The 19,960-nt window shown below is 42.3% G+C and overlaps 2 long non-coding RNA genes across 2 annotated transcripts; both read left to right on the top strand.

Annotated features, from left to right (window-relative positions):
- Window positions 1–436: 436 nt before the first annotated feature.
- Window positions 437–4,123, top strand: LOC146679597 (uncharacterized). The gene is made up of 8 exons (XR_014918536.1): window positions 437–691; window positions 1,397–1,436; window positions 1,583–1,629; window positions 1,942–1,986; window positions 2,826–2,855; window positions 3,310–3,378; window positions 3,586–3,660; window positions 4,056–4,123. It is a non-coding gene; the product is annotated as an uncharacterized LOC146679597 (long non-coding RNA).
- A 13,861-nt stretch (window positions 4,124–17,984) lies between these two features.
- On the top strand, window positions 17,985–18,903 carry LOC146679598 (uncharacterized). Its single transcript, XR_014918623.1, has 2 exons — window positions 17,985–18,095; window positions 18,173–18,903. It is a non-coding gene; the product is annotated as an uncharacterized LOC146679598 (long non-coding RNA).
- The last annotated feature ends 1,057 nt before the right edge of the window (window positions 18,904–19,960 follow it).

Raw genomic sequence — 19,960 nt, forward strand, 5'->3', positions numbered from 1 at the left:
TCAATAGCGGTTTGGTCTTCAGGGTTTCTACTCCACGGCTATATTTCATACGGGTCCACATTTCAACAATCAAGTACCGTCTCTTTGCATCTGGACAGAATCTCTCTATACCGTCATTTTCTTTTGAGCTACGTTTCAGAATGGTTCGTAGCAATCTTGTTTTGATTCGTGACCTGCCAAGATGGTGCTGCGCTCCCACAATGCATTGCGACATTACGTCAACTCCAAAGCCCTTTGCGTGCAGGAGTGTATGCGCATGCGCATTGCCACAGTGGTTTAAAAAAATAAAGATATAATGAAAAGTAATTAATAAAAATTAAATATTTAAACATTCCCACAAATGTGCAATGAACGTGCAAAAACTCTCTTTAGTAGTTGTTGCTGTTTCTTTCTTTCTTTCTTCTTTTTTTTTTTTTTTTTTGAAAAATAACGACGTCTCTGAGGCGCGAAATCTGACAGCGAGAGGAACGGCCGGATACAGGAGACGGGAAGAAACAAGCCGATTATGTTCGCGTTAATTAAGTGGTTGGAAGATGTAAAATTCTCAATTCTGCCAACTGAACATATACGAGATTTTAATGAGGATGAATAATTAGCCGGCATGGAGGAAACGGACCTTTATTTCGTGGAGTGGCGACAAGAAGCCAAGGCGGGTGGCCAGTCTAAGAAGCCTCCATCATCAAGCTAGCAGGTGCCTTTTCCCATATAATATTACTTTATTCTCGTGTATTTGGAACGGAAGCGTAGAGCTGCCACCCAGGCAAAAGAGAAATATAAGTATATCACGTTATAACGTGAAAAGTTTATCGTTCTAACAATATACTATCATGTTTGAACAACATTGTACGAAAAATGTACATAATTATCACGTCCGTACAATATTGTGCGAACGTGACAATTATGTATATTATAATAATGTGATATTATATTATACCAGTGGTTCTTAACCTGGGTTCGATCGAACCCTAGGGGTTCGGTGAGTTGGTCTCAGGGGTTCGGCAGAGCCTCCGCTGTGACGTGCACGGCTCATTTTGTGCACCAGTAAAAAACATATCTACGTCTAATTTGAAAAAAAAAACACACTTTATTTTTCACTAAAGAGGGGTTCAATGAATGCGCATATGAAACTGGTGGGGTTCGGTACCTCCAACAAGGTTAAGAACCACTGTATTATACAAACATGAAAAGCATAATGTTAGAACAATAAACATTTCACGTCATAACGTGATACAGCTCTATTTTTCTTTTGCCTGGGTGGCAGCTCCACGCTTCCATAATTTGGTAATCAAAATATGTAACTTAATTAATTATATTGTGACGTACTTTTGCCTTTTCTTATTATTCTGCCTTCTCAATAACTATCAAAGCCTATTCACATTTAATTTGGCTTTCACAGAAATCCTACCTCTCCTTCTGGCTACAGAGTACTTACCAAGGTTAGAAACAAAGAACAGTTATGCTTTATTAATGTTCGCTAATTACAATGTTCCACATTTCCTTGCTTTTTAAGTCATTTTTAGGCTTTTTAGAGTTTTTGTTTTTTATTTTTTTTAGCAGTAATGTTTCTGCCTATTTATTTCAGCCCATGAAATCGAATGCAGATCTTCCTAATGTGAGATTTACATAAATGTAAGTAATTTTGTTTGTCATTGTCATTAATGTTGTTGCTGTTGTTGTTTTTGTGCAGTTTGCAATCATATAAACCTAGCAAACATCAGTCAGCACAGTGACTAACCTAAACAGATTCTTGCTTTATTCACATATATTATATGTAATTATATATACCTGCACATTGTACCTAGGGTTGCAGCCACTTGGCCCCACCCCATTGTTGTGACAGCCCTGATTGTACTTATACACTGCATCTGAACAGGGAACAGTCTGCCACATTAATGTATTTTTAAGTGACTTGTTTGTAATACATGAATTTGTTTCTTACAGATGTCAAAGTCTCAACCTCATGCTGCCCTCCCCCATCCTCCTAAAGTAAGTATTTGTTGTTGTAGTTTTTTATGCGGTGTCTGTGTCACATGCTAATCATAATTATTGAAATAACTGTTTTCTAACAGATTTTCCAAAACACTAGTTATGTTTGTTGTCATTCAGACCAATACTACTGCTTAGACATTGTTTAGTGGTCATGCATGTTTGACAAGCTCGTTATGATACAAAAACAGTAGGCCTATCACAATAATCGATATATCGACTTAACACACAGTACATGTACATGACCTCAATAATTGTTGATGATGTAATTTATGTGCCATTATATTTACAAAAATAAAATATAATGATAACAAAACAATAACATTAAATATCATTGTTTTCTATTTGTTAGAAAACTTACTATTTATTCAAGTTTTTAAGGTATCTAATATTTTGATTCCTAATTTCAATGATCTAAATACTTTAAGAATTAGATGTTGGTTTGTCAATTGAAAGTGTGTAGATCTTGCATTATTATGGTGTTATATTATGATTATACATTCAAAGACATAAAATGGTCTTAAAATGACAATGACATAACTTGTCGCAATTGTTTATGGGGCAATATACCGACCAACAAAAAGTCGTTATCGTAACAGGCCTTCAAAACACACAGTTTTATGATTGATAAATTAAAAAAATAAATACATTTAATTTCTCTGAGATTCTCTAATATTCAGTTACAGTTCACAACACAGTTACCCGTACATGCAGTATTATACTGTAAATATAAATCTCTGCATTTAGCATCCCACTAGAAGCGTCACAGTTACTGCCTCTTTTTTTTTTTTTTACAAATACCTGTACTATCACTAACACATTTACTGTTTTACTTTTAGCCTGTGGATACAAATGCAGATTTCCTTAATGTAAGTTGTGCATTTTAATTACATCATGTTATTTTTATTATTATTTATTTATTTATTTTATTTTACATTCAAATATTTCAAGCTTCTTGGTTAAGGAAGCTTGATTGCTAGTAGGTAAAGAATAGTTCACCTATAATTCATATTCCCAATTAATTTCTCACCTCTGATTGAATGCCTTTGTTTGTTTTCCTATAACAAAACATTTTTGCTGGATATATATGGTGAATTTATATGCATAGATACAGTCGTAGTGCTTGACACATGCAAACAGCAGTAGATGTACTAAAAAGGAAATAATTACAATCATGATGTTGATTGCTGATGTCAGTATATATATTTTAGAGGAATGTTTTGTTTTTCACCCAAAATGAACTATATTGCTTCAGAAGAGATTTATTACCCTACCGGACTCTTATATATTGTTCTGTTTTTTGTTTGTTTTTGTTATTTTCAGGTTCAATGGTGCGTGTTCTTCTAATGGCCGCCTTCCCACTGGAGGTTTTGATCCACAGCAATTTAAAAGGTAATCAGCTTTGAAAGTCAGTTCAAATTGTTAGCTAATAGTACTTTAAAAAGCCTACAACTCTGTCACCAGTTTCTTTACCAAAAATTACCCATAAAAGTATCGCTCAATAGCATATAATTGTAGTTCAAATGTTTAGTTGTACAAATATCAAATTTTTGGAAATCTAAAACTAGTCAAACACTCAAATGTTCATGCTTTTTATAGGAGGACAGAGCAAAACGGACATCGGCGCAGAGTGAAGAACTGCCCTTGATAAGGACACTATGACAGCCATATATAGTAAGTGAAGACTTTCTGTGTATCTAAAATTGCATACAGCACAAGTAACTTACTTTGCAACCATTAAAATAGGTTGTAAAGTAAGTTACCAATACAAATAGGTGATGATGCATTGTAGTGGTTGGTCTCAGACAAAGAAGGTCAACAGATTTATGAATGCTGGAAGGTAAGGAGAGACGACCAAAAGGGGTGTTAGCATTACTGTAATGTGAACTGGATAGACTTCCCATCTAGGAAAAAAAAAGAGGTAAATTATGCGTAAAATATATCTGTATTAATATCTGTATCTGTATAAACAGAAATATCTGTTTGCTACATGAAGCCAGCTAACATAAATCACATTTTTATTTTAACTCTGATAAAAGTAATAGAACTGTGACTTTTGTTTGTTACAGTGGCGGTAAGGAAGGGGTTTCCCAGCGTGTCCAGAAGGGCTTTGAGGATTGCAGTGAAAGCTGGGGGAACTGAGACTGTGTGTGTATATATATATTTATATATATATATATATATATAAATATATATATATATATATATATATATATATATAGCAGCTGGATAGCGTAGTGGTTAAACTACACGCCTTTGGAACAGAGGATCGCAAGTTCGATTCCTGCCTGGGGCGTCTGTATCCAGTAAGGGTCCTAAGGCTAGACCCCCTATGCTAAGCGAGCCTACCGCAGACATGAGCGAGACAGATAAATATGAAGGCATGCCGGCTCGGACGTCGCCCGGATCAACAAGGTCCGCGTCAGGTGTTGAGGAACCAGGGCACCCTGACGAAAAGTGGGCTACTGGAACAAGAAGGCGGTGGGCAAGGGACGAAAACAGGGCGTTGTTGGAATGCTACTACGCAAGTAACCCCGGCGGAAGGGGCTACATGAATAGGATGAGGGACCTATGGATTCTTCGATACCCAACATCCACAATGACGGCGAAACAACTAGTAGCTCAGTGTTCCAACATTCGAAAGAAGGGACTGCTCTCACAGCTAGAGATTGACGAGGTACAACACAAATGCTACGGCAAGGAGGAGTCAGGACGCCAGGTCAGGGGGGAGATATCATCACCCCCACCCGAGATTGGGTACATAGCCCCAAGTGCGATAGGAGAAGGATCGTTGAGTGCGAGAGGAACTGACCTGAAAAATAGGATCATGGCCAAGCTTGAAACCTGGATCCCCCGTAGCCGGTTACCAAGATTACGTGAAGTACCCTCAGAAGGTCTGCTAGATGATGTTAATGCAGCACTACGGGCAATACCTACAACCACGATTACCGACACTAACAAGCTGATCTACAATACGGCAGCAGTGATCAGTGAGATGCTTGGCTACAAGTTGAACAGCCACAAGGGGCAGTACCCTCCATGGAGAAGGAGGCTAGAGGGCAAGATCAAAGTAGCACGGAGGGAGGTTAGCCAACTAACGGAGTTGCAGAAAGGTGCGACAAATAAGGTGCCTAAGAAATACAGCAAGCTGTCCATACCTGAGGCCGTGGAAACTGCCAAGCAAAGACTCACAGCCTTGGCCAGCCGCTTGAGGAGGTACACCAGAGAGATAGAAGGCAGGAGAATAAACCAGCTGTTCTCCACAGAACCAGCAAAGGTGTACTCTCAGTGGCAAGGGAACAATAAGAGAACAGCACCACCAAGGCTGGAGACGGAGCAATACTGGAAGAGCATATGGGAGAAGGATGCAACCCATAACGGCAATGCTCAGTGGCTAGAGGATCTGAGGGCAGACCACAGCGACCTCCCTGAACAGGGTCCAGTAACCATCACAGTGGCAGATATCCAAGAAAGGGTCTCCAGTATGAAGAGTTGGACAGCACCAGGGCCCGACATGGTTCACGCCTACTGGCTGAAGAAGCTGACTGCACTCCACGAGCGTCTGGCAGCACAAATGAACCAGCTGCTAGTTAACGAGAGACACCCGGAATGGCTAACCGAAGGCCGGACGGTCCTGATCCCCAAGGACCCCAAGAAGGGACCGGTCCCCTCCAACTACCGACCAATAACCTGCCTCAGTACTACATGGAAGCTCCTATCAGGCATCATATCGGCTAAGATGAACAGGCACATGGGTCAATACATGAGCGGGACACAGAAAGGAATTGGCAAGAATACCAGAGGTGCAAAACACCAGCTACTGGTAGACAGAACAATCAGCCGAGACTGCAAGACCAGACTGACCAACCTGTGCACTGCCTGGATTGATTACAAGAAGGCCTATGACTCAATGCCCCACAGCTGGATACTGGAATGCCTAGAATTGTACAAGATCAATGGGACCCTAAGAGCCTTCATCAGGAACTCAATGGGGATGTGGCGTACAACACTAGAGGCCAACTCCAAGCCCATAGCACAAGTTACCATCAAGTGCGGGATCTACCAAGGAGATGCTCTGTCCCCACTGCTGTTCTGCATAGGCCTGAACCCCCTCAGTGAGATCATTAACAAGACTGGCTACGGATACCGACTACGGAACGGAGCAGTTGTCAGCCACCTCCTGTACATGGATGACATCAAGCTGTATGCCAAGAGTGAACGAGACATCGATTCACTGATCCACACTACCAGGCTATACAGCAATGACATTGGAATGTCGTTCGGACTGGAGAAGTGTAGTCGGATGGTAACAAAGAGAGGGAAGGTAGTCAGAACTGAGGGGATTGAACTACCAGAAGGCAACATTGCAGACATAGAGGACAGTTACAAGTACCTGGGGATCCCGCAGGCAAATGGGAACCATGAAGAGGCCGCTAGAAAGGCTGCAACCACCAAGTACCTGCAGAGGGTCAGGCAAGTCCTGAGGAGTCAGCTGAATGGTAAGAACAAGATCCGGGCCATCAACACATACGCCCTGCCCGTGATCAGGTACCCTGCTGGGGTAATAGGCTGGCCAAAGGAGGAGATAGAAGCCACTGACATAAAGACAAGAAAGCTCCTGACCATGCATGGAGGGTTTCACCCCAAGTCCAGCACCCTGAGGCTGTACGCTAAGCGGAAGGAAGGGGGCCGGGGACTGGTGAGTGTCAGCACCACAGTCCAGGATGAGACAAGGAACATCCAAGAATACATTGGGAAGATGGCCCCAACTGACCGAGTGCTCAGTGAATACCTCAGGCAGCAGAAACCCAAGAAAGAGGAGGGAGACGAGGAACCATCATGGAAGGACAGGCCCCTGCACGGTATGTACCACCGGCAGATAGAGGAGGTGGCTGATATCCAGAAATCCTACCAGTGGCTGGACAAAGCTGGACTGAAAGACAGCACAGAGGCACTAATCATGGCAGCACAAGAACAAGCTCTGAGTACAAGATCCATAGAGGCTGGGGTCTATCACACCAGGCAAGACCCCAGGTGCAGGCTGTGTAAAGATGCCCCAGAGACAATCCAGCACATAACAGCAGGGTGCAAGATGCTAGCAGGCAAGGCATACATGGAACGCCATAACCAAGTGGCCGGCATAGTGTACAGGAACATCTGTGCCGAGTATAACCTGGAAGTCCCGAGGTCAAAATGGGAGATGCCCCCAAGGGTGGTGGAGAATAACAGAGCTAAGATCCTGTGGGACTTCCAGATGCAGACGGACAAAATGGTGGTGGCTAACCAACCGGACATAGTGGTGGTAGACAAACAGAAGAAGACGGCCGTAGTGATCGATGTAGCGGTTCCGAATGACAGCAATATCAGGAAGAAGGAACACGAGAAGCTGGAGAAATACCAAGGGCTCAGAGAAGAGCTCGAGAGGATGTGGAGGGTGAAGGTAACGGTGGTCCCCGTGGTAATCGGAGCACTAGGTGCGGTGACTCCCAAGCTAGGCGAGTGGCTCCAGCAGATCCCGGGAATAACATCGGAGATCTCTGTCCAGAAGAGCGCAGTCCTGGGAACAGCTAAGATACTGCGCAGGACCCTCAAGCTCCCAGGCCTCTGGTAGAGGACCCGAGCTTGAAGGATAAACCGCCCGCAGGGGCGTGCTGGGTGTTTTTATATATACACACATATATGTATATGTGTGTGTGTTTCTTTTAGAATGTTTAAGTATGTAATGAGAATAAACTTATAAAATGAATATTCCTTGCTTGATTGATATGCTATATGTATGTTTTAAACATCAAATAAAGATTTCTTTCAGATGTTACATGTGAATGTGTTTTCTTAGAAATATATGAAGGGTTAAATTTATATTTTTTTGAATGATTTTAAATACATTTAAATTGTATTTTGAAATATATTTTATTAATATATTTCAAAATATACAAAAAATGGCCAAAAAATATATGTGCTAAAATACATTTTAAATATATAAATATATTTTAAAATGTATTTTAAAATATATTTTTTTACCGTATGGGCAAAGCTACACCAGAGGGTTGTGCTGTGTAACAGGTTGGTGCAGGTGGTGTTATCTACATTTGAACATTAGGCAACAGTCTCATGAAGACACTTTCTATTGTTCACTAAAGACCAACAATAACAGAGACAAAGGGAGAGCAGCAGAACTAGTGCTAACAATTAGCACTGCTAGCCTGCCCACCAACACCAGCTAATGTTCTAAAAACGATGATCAATGATTTTGCTGTAACGGCTCCAGCTGTCTGTGTCAGGGACACGTTGGAGATGAAGTGAGTGATCCAGTGACAAAGGTTTGGAAAGCTGCAGTCAGCTGAGACTAAAGGAGTCACCTGACCGAGAGACCAAATGTTTCACTGAGAACGTCCAGATGAACAGAATCAACCTTTGGGATAATCTGTTCCACACATCCATGTTTCACTTACTGCATTATATTTCCTCATTGCTGTGCACACAGGCCTGTGGCTTATAACCAACTCCAAGTTCAGACTCAGAGGCTGCTGAAGCTGTTTTCTGGAACAGAGACGTGTTGGATATAAAACCAACTCTTCTTTATGTGTCAGCACTGAGGAAAGGAGCAGCTTCGTTTCTAAGTGTATGAAGGACTGTAGCAGTGTGTGTGTGAGCTTTATTTCACAGACAGAACCATGTCAAAAACACAACTTCAGGTAAAAACAATACAAAATCAAAGAGTCTGATCAGAAGGATTAAACAGAGGAGTGTGGGACTGTTTTTAACAGACAGCAGGTTAAGCCAGGCTGGAGGAGTAAACTGAGCCTCGGTGTGAGCAGCAGTGTGTTTGACAGGAAGCTGAGATAAACAGTCTGGAGCCCATTTAGTGCTTCATATGAAAGTGTGAGGATTTGAAAGCAAATCTAAAATCAAGCAGGAGTCAGTGTGAGAATGATTTGTGCTTTTCCTCAGTCAGATGCTGGGAGTTTCAGTTCATCCATGTTCAGCGTGCTGTGCTTTGTGTAACAGGAGAATATGACAGTATAAATCAAGTCTTCATGTCACTGAAAGCCTCCACAGTCTGCTATGGAGGTGCATCAGTTTGGATTTACAAGAAGAACATTTCTTAAACCTGCCACAAGATGGCGCTCCAACAGAAGGGATGTCCACAGTGTAACACAGACACACACATACTGTGTGAATGTGTGAGTGAATGGGCTTTCAACACAAGGCTTCTGCTGCTACCTTTAATGACATAATTAGCTAACAAGAACAAACTGTTAATTACCACCAAAGAACGGCTCCAGATTTTAGCTGCTGACCATTTTGTGAAACGTTGATTACATCAGCTTATTGTTGATTTTTCAACCTTAATATCAGCTGCTTTAAAGGAGCCTCGTTCTCTGGCAGTAACACTTTTCTTCACTAGATGCAGTGCAGGCACAGTCTGTGTTTCTAAACTACACACTAATGTTCATTGTTGTGCAGCTAAATCCTCCCTCTGGATGGGAAGAATCCCTGTCAGGCTTCAAACACCTGGCTTGGTGTTCTGGAGCTAATGTGTCACCTGTGAGGACTCTGAGATGAACACACAGCAGACACTTCAGTTCTCCGTCTGTGTGTCCTCAGTTTCCCAGCATGCCTTGGCTGTGGTGGTGGAGGTGAATGAGGGGGAACATGCTGCTCTGTCAGCACTCAGGTTTCATACCTGGTGATCTCAGAGGACAAAGCGGCGTTACAGCAGCGCACGTTGATGAGACCTGATGCTCTGAACAGTTCAGACTTCAGCCTCACTCTGAGAAAACAAACGACTGACTGTCAGCAGCAACTACACCTGCTCCATCAGAGAGAAGAACTGAGACTGAGAGACATACAGCTGCAGGTCAAAGGTCAGAAACGCCCGCTCTTTGTACGGGTCAGGAGTTAGTACTGCAGAGGTCAGAGGTCAGCTTGCTGACAAACCATTTGAAACAGTTTGGAGCTAAAAGCACAACAGCAGAGGAAAGAAGAGACACTGCAGAGATGATGCAAAATATTGTGTTTTGTTCTCAGCTGTCAAAAAGTGTAACACACGTGTTCCAGCACAGCCTTTGTGTACTTTCACTTCTCCATACTGTCCATTGGAAATCCTGTTTGTTACTTTTTGATTTCAGTCCATGTGTCCAAAGCAAACTTCTGTCCCACACTTTCTCTGCTGACTCTTCACCGATGCTCAGATGATCTCAGATGATTTCACCAGAACTCATCAAAATTCGGGCTCCACAGAAACCCAGACGTCACTAAACAAGCGTAACAAGCAAAGTGAAAACTGGTCGTTCAGCTTTATTGACCAAAGATAAGCTCACATGTCACCTCATGACACAGACACTTATTTCCACAGCATGCACGAGGACTGACAATAAGTGTCTATAAAGCCACTTCTATCTGCCACACCTGTGCTTCTGTCATGGTTGCTCTCCTCTCACTCTGTCATTTATCCACAGTCTGCCTCCCTCTGCTCCGTCAGCTGACGTCCTCTCTACACCACCTGCTGTGTTTTATCCTGCAAAAACACATTTAAGAAGCGTTGCACCGAGTAACGGGAGGAACTGCTATAAAATCCATTTAAAGGAGGTGGTGCTGAGTGCTGTGACTGGGGTCCCACCACTGACATCACGGGTGGAGGACATGTTGGAAAACTGCTACAAAGTGCTGTGCAGCCAGCAGAGCTTACAGTCTGTCCTGTGTGTCATACAGGCTCTCACACTTAGTGTTTCTGTGACACATTGAAGAGAAGTTTGTGTTGTTCACAGTTGTGCTTGTACTGAGTGACAGCTGACATGACCTAACAGGAATAATGTGTCTGTGCTGAATGAGAAGTAACACACAATGAAGTCTTGATGCATCTCAATCATCCAGGAAAGTGAGTCTGTTGCTTCTGTTCATCTGGACGCAGCGTTTTGTGGGAGAAACGTGTCGTCATCATCAGGTGACGTCTTCAGTCTCAGCTGCAGGTTTCAGTCTTACAAACAGGACATTTGCATAAAGACTGAAAGCAGCTGCAGGAACGATGGGCTGGGAGCTCCGTTCCTTCATCTTAATTATGCAGATTCTCAGGACCATTGATCAACAACCACTGATCCATGTCCATGAGTCCCATTCACAGAGATGTGGGAATGGCTGCAGTCACAGCATGTAAGATGGAAATAAATGAGAAGTATTTAGCTGAAGTGGATTTGATTTATGTTACTTCTTTTTTAACTTGTAGTTCTACATTGGAAGATTATTGTGATATTGAAATATAAAAATACATTTATATTCTATTATTTTCTCAAAATAAGCGTCACACTCGTGGAAGCCGGTGTAGCCGCCGAAACGCCTGCATTTATGGAGACTTTCAGCCCCAGGTAGGCCAGTTATGGATCTTCGGATCCACATTATGTCAGTAGCTGTTCTCCACCGTGAACTGTGTTAAAACACTGTGTTGGTGGGGACAGTGGGGACTGATTGTTCATTGGCTGTAAGCCGGTCACATGGACGTTTAACTGGTGCTTTGGTTGCTCTGTAGTCTGTTGTGCCTGTGAGCTGCTCCTAAAATGAGACAGATTATAATTGTCACCATTCTGTTAATGACTCTTATTATGTGCGCTCTCCTCCACTGTCACACTAAACACATTAAACCTTTATTTTTGTGTAAAGTCAGGATTTATTGGCTCTTCTTAAAAGCGTCATGAAGTGCAAAACTCAGCAAACATTATACAAAAATAGATTTAGAAGCTGAACTGAAAACATTTAAAGTGACAGTCAGCACAAATCCAGCTGACATCTCCATCCAACCCAAGTCTTCATTTAAAGTCATTATAACTGTGACACACGTTTGTTACAGTATTAATCCTGCCTGATGCTGCAGGGCCAACATCATGAAACAGGCTCAGCATTTATTTCCATTATGAAACTTTATCATTAAAAACAAACCATTGTTCTGCAGTCGTCCCAGGACTGTCGGTCAAACGTTCTCTCCACATGTTTAAGGCTGAGCTCACTTTATCGTCTGCCTGAAGGAGGGAAGCAGATGTTACTAAACATCACAATAAAACATATGAAATGGGTGCACATGAGGAACGTCTGCACTGTTAAAGCCATGCAAACATCTTCACACATGAAGCAGCAACACCTCTCAGTTTAGCAGCAGCTGGTAAAAGCCACAGTGATCCTGGAGCCTCCCTGAAGGACTCGTTCATCAGTAACTGTCAGGAGGACGATTAAACCTGCTGCACACGTCCTGTAGTTACACACTCGGGAGGAAAGACGACGTCCTCGCTCTGCAACATGATCTGTGTTTCATCCAGGACGCTCAAACACAGATTGGTCTCCAAATATTAGACGCACTGGTTCTTCATGCGTTTCTACCTGAGCACTCAGAGTCATTTCTACAACAGGCCTCCTTCACCTGCTGGTGCCTCTGTTTCTGTGTTTGGCTGTTTCCATCAGTGCCTGATGTTTGTGATCTTTGATCTGTTCTGAAGTCTCTCTTTGTAACACAAATGTTGTTTGGCTTCTTTTGCAAACAAGGCAAAAGAACTTTAATGGATTCATTTGCTGATCTTACTTTTCTGATGCAAAGCCGTCCTTTCAACGCTTTAGAAAGAAAACCAAACAATGTTTTTAAAACTTTCCCAAAATGTAAAAGCTATTAAAACCATAAACTTCTGCTCCTTGATCATGTGATTCTTCTTCTAGACTGTCTGTAATTGTTATTGCTGATTGTCAATAAAGTTGTTTTTTATAAGTTATGTTGTAAAGGAAGCTTGTGGCGAGGGAGGAGGGGCGACTAAAAGCAGGTTCATATAGTGGGAAAGTCCTCAGGTCATGTGAGGATATTTACTGATGCGTCAACACTGTCAGATAAAAGAACGGCTGCTGCATTTGTTCTCCCACAAATAAGTTTGGTGATGAGTAAAAGAATTACAGATGATGTGGCAGTTTATACTGGGAGCTGGTAGTGATGTTACTGGCTTGAACTGGGTGGAGGACGCACTAATATGGAGGTATGTGGTTTGCTGGGACTCTAGCAGCGTGCTAGTGAGCACAGGTGATATGTCTTCAGACTCTAGGCAACATATTGTTTTTGATATACTTCATTTACTGTATAGAATCAAACACAGAGGGATAGAAGTGGATTTCTTATGGCTCCCTGTGAATATCGGTGTTGATGCAATGAACAGGACGATAAGTTTAAAAAGGTGCAGCAAGAAGAAGTCGTGCAGGTTTGACTATAAAATACAGTGAAAGTGAGGTGAAGAGTATAATGAAGGTAAAGATGAAGGACGAGTGGCAGGCACACTGGGACAGAGACGGGAAAGGCAGATATTATTATACAGAAAACAGTCGTGTAGAAGAAGCTGCAGCAGAGACCAGGATGGAATCTGGAGAGTCAGAGTTGGTCACACAGGCTTGAATAGCACACTTAAAAAGGTAAACATGACACAGGAAGTGTGACTTCTGTGGACCAGAGGAGACGTTTGACGGGTTGTTAGCGTCGTCAGGATGCTGGATGGAAACGCTGTGCCTGATAGGATGATTACAGGCTGGACTTTGTCTTCCTGTTACAGATGGATCCAGGCCCTGGATGACTGCTGGACACACATGACCCACACTAGGCTGCCTTCATCCATCCTTTCCTCCTTCACTGAGACTCAGAGTCAGCATGTATGTATTTATCAGTGATTTGAATCCTTTCATTACAGAGTGAAGTTAAAGTAGACGTGTGAACACACTAATAAACACAAAGGGACACAACTACTACTGCATGATGGAAAGCTGAAGTATTACACAGCTTTATGAACCTCCTGTTATCCTGGTAGACGAGTACAGCAATAAATCTTTTACTTGAACATCTTCTGGCTCCAATAAGCTTTGAAATGTGACCATGAAGTTAGAGACACACTGACTGAAACCCACAGCTGTGACTGTGGATCACATCCACACACAGTGTAGCTGCTGTCTCTGTGTGAGCCTTTGCACTGCTGCTCGCAGCACCGTTATATCACTCAGCGCTCGCTGCTGTTATTGAATCCACTTTTTACTGTCCGTGCAATCAAGCTCCTCTGCAGAGCTAGAAAATATCTTCGAACCAGTTTATGTGTTAGGGGATCCTTTGCAGCTGTGACTGTTGCCTCTGTTTTTGTCCTTTGGTTCCTGGGAGCCTTTTACATTTCCATCAGCAACAAATATCTGAACAGGCTTTATTGTAGGAAATACAGGATTAAATAGTTGTCATTATTTATTAGATGTTGTTAAAGATGATCCGATGCTTGTTTAGTTTAATGCTGTGGCTTCAGTCAGCATCACTGTGCTGTATAGTTTTATTTTTCTGATCCTTCTGTTAAAGTTGCTGAATAAAAGCTGGTTGGTCTGCACCTCACCGCTGCCTCGAGCCTCCTTCTTTAAAGCAGCAGAGGCTCTTCATTCAGGTATCACAGCTCGAGTTGTTCTGCAGGAGACCCAGAGTACTGTCCTTGGTCCATAATGACATTAATCCTCAAAAATAGTTCTGGCATAATAATTGTGCACACAGTGTAAACCTGAAGAAGCTTCTCAGATGAAATGTCTTCAAGAAACTTAAAAAAGTCCAGACACTTTTGTTTCTGAGCTTCTTAATTCAATTCAATTTTATTTATATAAATCACAACAGCAGTTGCCTCAAGGCGCTTTATATTGTACAGTAGATCGCACAATTATAGATACAGAGAAAAACCCAACAATCATATGACCCCCTATGAGCAGCACTTTGGCGACAGTGGGAAGGAAAAACTCCCTTTTAACAGGAAGAAACCTCCGGCAGAACCAGGCTCAGGGAGGGGCGGGGCCATCTGCTGTGATTGGTTTGGGTGAGAGAAGGAAGACAGGATAAAGACATGCTGTGGAAGAGAGACAGATGAACCGCTGAGTGTTGTCCCGTCGAGGTGGCTCTTCTATGTTGTGCATTTATGGCACCAAACCACAAATGCAAAGGAAGAAAGGGTCGAGGCTGATTGGTGTATGTGCCCATGAGTATGAGTGTACACGGGTGTTTCTCTGTGTTAGTGACAGTCTGACAGAAGGCTGCATCCCTCAGCCTCATGTGGGCTGTGTAGCCCCTTTACAACTGCAGTGAGAGCTCAGACCTGTTTCTGGTGGGTGGTGGACTCCTCCAGGGCTTCCCCTGATTCCCCTTCTGCCACAGAAGACTGTGGCCTCAGAAACTCATATCTGCTTTTTGCAAATGAAGCGAACCTGTTGGCTTCATCAGCAGGGGCGGATGTAGAAGGGTGGCATGGGGTGGCAAGTGCCACCCTAAAATGATCCCTTGCCACCCCAAGTGCCACCCCAGTTTTGCATATGACAGTGTTGTTTATTAAAATAAGTTTAACAGTTTGAGCGTAGTTACAGTCAGCAGTGAATATAAATGCTAGAACTGGATATATTCCATAGTGTCCCCCCCTCCACATTAACAAATGGTTCAGCCCATAGCAGGACGGCTTTCTTCTTGTTTTCAGTAGCAAGCGATGCTTATGATTGTGCCAGAGCACATTTTGAACAACACCATGGGAATTTTGGATTTTACACAGGTGGGTGGATGTTACACTGTGGAAATGAAGGAAGGTGAGTGCTATTTTAAATGGTTGTAGAAAATGAAAAAACAGCAGGTGTATTGGCTGCATTTTTAGATAAATAGTTGTATCTGTTTACAAAATGTACAATTTATATTTGCATTTCAAGTTATAAACATTTACCCAACACGTCTGTGGTTTTTTTACAGTAAAAAATACTGCTAGGATTTTAGGTTCTTTGTGTGATTTCAGATCAGTAATAGTTACATTAATAGTAATAGTAATACTAATGCAGTATGTCAGTGAAAAAACAACTAAATTCAGTTGAGCTGAAAAGATACCAAACAAAGCAAGAGGAGGAAAAAATAAAATGAAACAATCTGAGGGTGAAATACAAACGTAAACTCAAAGGAGTCACAAATGTCCGGTTGTATTTCAGACCTCAGAGGGTGAATCCAACAAATCATGAAAAATGAGGTTTACATGTTTGTTCATGACAGTGCAGATTTCTGACATTTTGTGTAATTTAAGCTGCAACAATGTGACTGTTTTCTAACAAAAACAGTGAAACTTAAGTTAGACTTGTGTTTGTAAATGAAGCGCCCCATGTTGTGTAGCTTTCTGGAGTTTATACTTATTGGGCCACATATGTATTTAATATACAGGCTGTACAGTACATAACATCAAAACTCACATGTTTCATGTAACTAAAGTGTGTAACCATGTGGGTACAGACAATAATTAAGTTATAGACTATATTTATATGAAAAACGTGCATACTTACTGCATTTGAATCATTTTAACCACATGTAACCACCTGCATATGTGTTTGGGGGGAAAAGGCTTTGATTTTGCCACCCTAAGAAAATTTCTCTAGAGCCGCCCCTGACCATTTCACAGGATTTGCATTTAAAGATGCAACAAGACTAAAATGGTTAGGGTCAGGAGGTCAAAGGTCAGAGCTCCTGTGGGTCTGAGGGCGGCCTCACGCTGGAGAAGGATGAAGGAGTCTGACCTGAGCCAGTGTTTGACATGAACACATCAGCACTGCTGTCAGTGAGCCTAACGACAGCCGTTAGCATCATTTCAGTGTTTCAGTCATAAAAACACTTCCTGTCTCTGTGGTGGTTACAGTGACATCATGCAGTTTGTGCTTTGACCTCCAGAGGGCGACAAATCAGCACAGACAGAGAGCTCCATTCAAACTTTGCTGCCATCAGGAATAATTCTTCAAATATAATCATCAGTGTTTGAGCAGTTATGATATCAGGGACAATCTAGACATGTGTGACAATACTGAACATGTCACATGACACACCTCAAACATCATGTGATCCACTCTCAGTCTGCACTTTCATTCATGACTTCAACAGGTTGAAATGAGCTTTGAAGAAACATTCAGTGAAATAAATCTTTCATGGATTCATGTGAGCAGCAGATGAACTTTGTACCAACAACATCTTCAATAACAGAGTCTGAATGAAGCTCAGGTGTTGATGCTGCTCACTGATTGGACGCTTGCTTTCAGCTCTGCTCTCAGTCTTTACTGCACAGGTGAAGGTAGAAAGTGTGACTGGATCTATAGACTGGAAACAGAGAAACATGCTGAACATTTGAAGCTTTGCAGCAGAAATGTTCATGTTACAAATACAGCAGAGCTGATCTGGGATCAGTGTGTTCACACCTGCAGCTACAACAAGGTTTCATGTCTCCACACGTCAGCATGTGAACTTTACTCTGACTCAGTCTGAGCAGTCAGACGGCATATTTTTAAAGTTAACACATCAGCACACACAGAGCTGAGCCCCTCCCACCTGTGCTGAGTTTCAGGTGGAGCCCCGCCTCCTTCCAGGAAGCAGCTCACCTGTGTGTCCGTGTTTAGTGTCCAGGGGCCCGTTCTTCGTACGTCGCTCACTACATCCAAGATCAAATGACACATCCAAGACCAAACCATCGCGCTAACCGTGAGCTCGCTAATCCGGTTCCCCGAACACACCTGTTGTTGACGATTAGTACAGCTGGACGCAGTAATGTGACATCACTGGGTGTCGTAAAAGGGGCTACGCATCGATAGTAGAAACATTGATCGGCAACCCGCTGATTGGTCGGCGAAAATGTCGAAGGGGCGCGCTCGGTATTTTCCGGCAGCAGAGCAAGAACTCTTGATTGAGGGATTTCAGGAGTTTCAGAGTTTAATTAAAACGCAAGGGAACACTGCAAAGGCTGCAAAAGCAAGGAGAGAGGGCTGGCAGGAAGTTGCTGACAAATTAAACTCGTAAGTAATTCAATAATAACAATAATAATGGAGTGGGTTTATATAGCGCTTTTCAAGGCACCCAAAGCGCATGACAATACCACTATTCAGTCACTTTATTATTTATTCATAGATTTATTATATTACACTATAATATCCAATATTATATTACACTATATTATATTATATTATATTACATTATATTATATTGTTATATTATATCCCCTTTCACATTAGAGCCACAACAGGACCCACTAGAACATGGGAACAAGTAAAAGTGGAATATAAGAATATTCTACAGAATGGTAATATTTATCACTTATATTGCTTTTAGTCTCTTGGAAAGAGACCCTGAAATAATCTATTTGTTTGTTCATAACAGCAACCAAGAAAAGGGCAGAGCAAAAAAAAGACAGGTGGTGGTCCTGCACCCCCTCGTCAACAAGTTGGTTAAGTAAATAATATCCTCACGGGAATATCGATATCTCTCAATGAGCACACTGTCGCGCTGAGCTAAAGGATCCTGTCTGTCCCGCAATATACGCTGGATTCTGAGGACTCTCCTTATCAATCTTGCACCTTCCGCAATGGGTTTCTCGCGTAAACGGACAGGACATGGCTGCGACAGACTTCCCAAATCCACCTTCGCTTTTATAGCCGTGGTCTCTCATCTTGATTACACGAAGTGATTTGCAATTACTACTCTGAAATATGAATTACATCTGTAATAATCACATACATGTAATAGAATGTTAATAGTACATTTCCCTTTTTTAGGAAATGACCTGTATGTATCTGTGTGACATCAATAAAAGGATCAAGTGCTGCATTATCTTTAGTTACATTGATGTTATTTATTTATGGTGAAACAGTGGTGGAATATCGCTGTTGCTTTCGTATAAATGAAGCGGACATACCTGCGTGGCCGCGATCTAATCCTGTTTACATAAAGTAAACCTGCTCCCGAGCAGGTTTACGCTTACGGCTCTGTTGCTATGACAGCAAGTCCCGGATGAGTTTCGGGGAACCGAACGATCCAAGATCACGCGAAATCGTCAACAATCTAATCCAGCTAACTTACTTAGCGAGGTACGAAGAACAGGCCCCAGGTGTGGAGTGGAGCTTGTTGTTGGTGTGTGAAGAAACTGTAAGTTTGCTTTGTTTCCTCCTTTAACAGTTTGTCTTTAGGAACTTTACTGTTTGTTCAGCTCGTGTTTGATTTCTTCACACAACAAACTGTGTGTGTTTGTATTTCCGGTCTCTCCATTAAAGTCAGTGTGTAATGTTTCCTGGCTAACATCAGCTGTGTGCAGCTTAGTTCAGCACAAATCTGCCGCTCCATAGTTCACGGTAACGGACTCACAGCTGGACCAACGAGGCCGAGTGTGTCCGCCACTCTGAGCTACATTCGTGTTTGTGTACTTGTAGTTTGTACTTTGAGTTCACTCAGAGCCCACAGAGGACGCAGCGTACGTGATGACGTCACAGCCCTTTACCTCCTTTACTGTCACTGTGATTAATATTTACACACGAGACACCTGCAGAGCTCTGACGCTAAGCTAGCCACACAGCATGCTAACACTAAGCTAAAGCTAGGCTAGCCAAGAACCCAGAGTGAGGTTAAAGCTAGTGATGGGCAGATGAAGCCTCATGAAGCACTGAAGCTTTTCATCCAATTGGTTCACCCCAACGCGAAGCTTCTTGAAGCTTCATTTGCTCTAGTAGGACACCTACTGGACGTAAAAATATTAGTTGGCATGAATTTGAAGAGTGTGGCCTTTTTGCACACAGCCTGTAAATGTCAACAACAAAAGGAGTGTGTAAAACATGTATATTGTAGTGATGCAGTGTACTGTGTATATTTATACTGGCAGTATGGAACATGATTATTTGGAAATGCCTAAAATGGAAATGATCATATACTGTGAGGTGAGGTGTGGACAGTGGTTGTGCTTTTGTAACATTGAGGCAAGGACAGTGATTAGTGTTTAGGGGACACATCATTGGTTTTTGTTAAAAAGAAACAGTTTCTCCACTGTGGCAGGTCGTAGGCGATTTTTTTTTTCTAAACTGTCTCTAACTCTCACTAACCGCAACTCTCCATCAAACGCCCACATTTTGTCTGAGGGGTTTATATCGCTGTCATAGCTCGCGGCAAAGTTCGAACCGC

The sequence above is a fragment of the Copadichromis virginalis genome, unplaced genomic scaffold (genome assembly GCF_057382275.1).
Source record: "Copadichromis virginalis isolate Kocher_CV1m ecotype Utaka unplaced genomic scaffold, C_Virginalis_male_GT1.1 unmapped_scaffold_1, whole genome shotgun sequence".
Lineage (NCBI taxonomy): Eukaryota > Metazoa > Chordata > Actinopteri > Cichliformes > Cichlidae > Copadichromis > Copadichromis virginalis.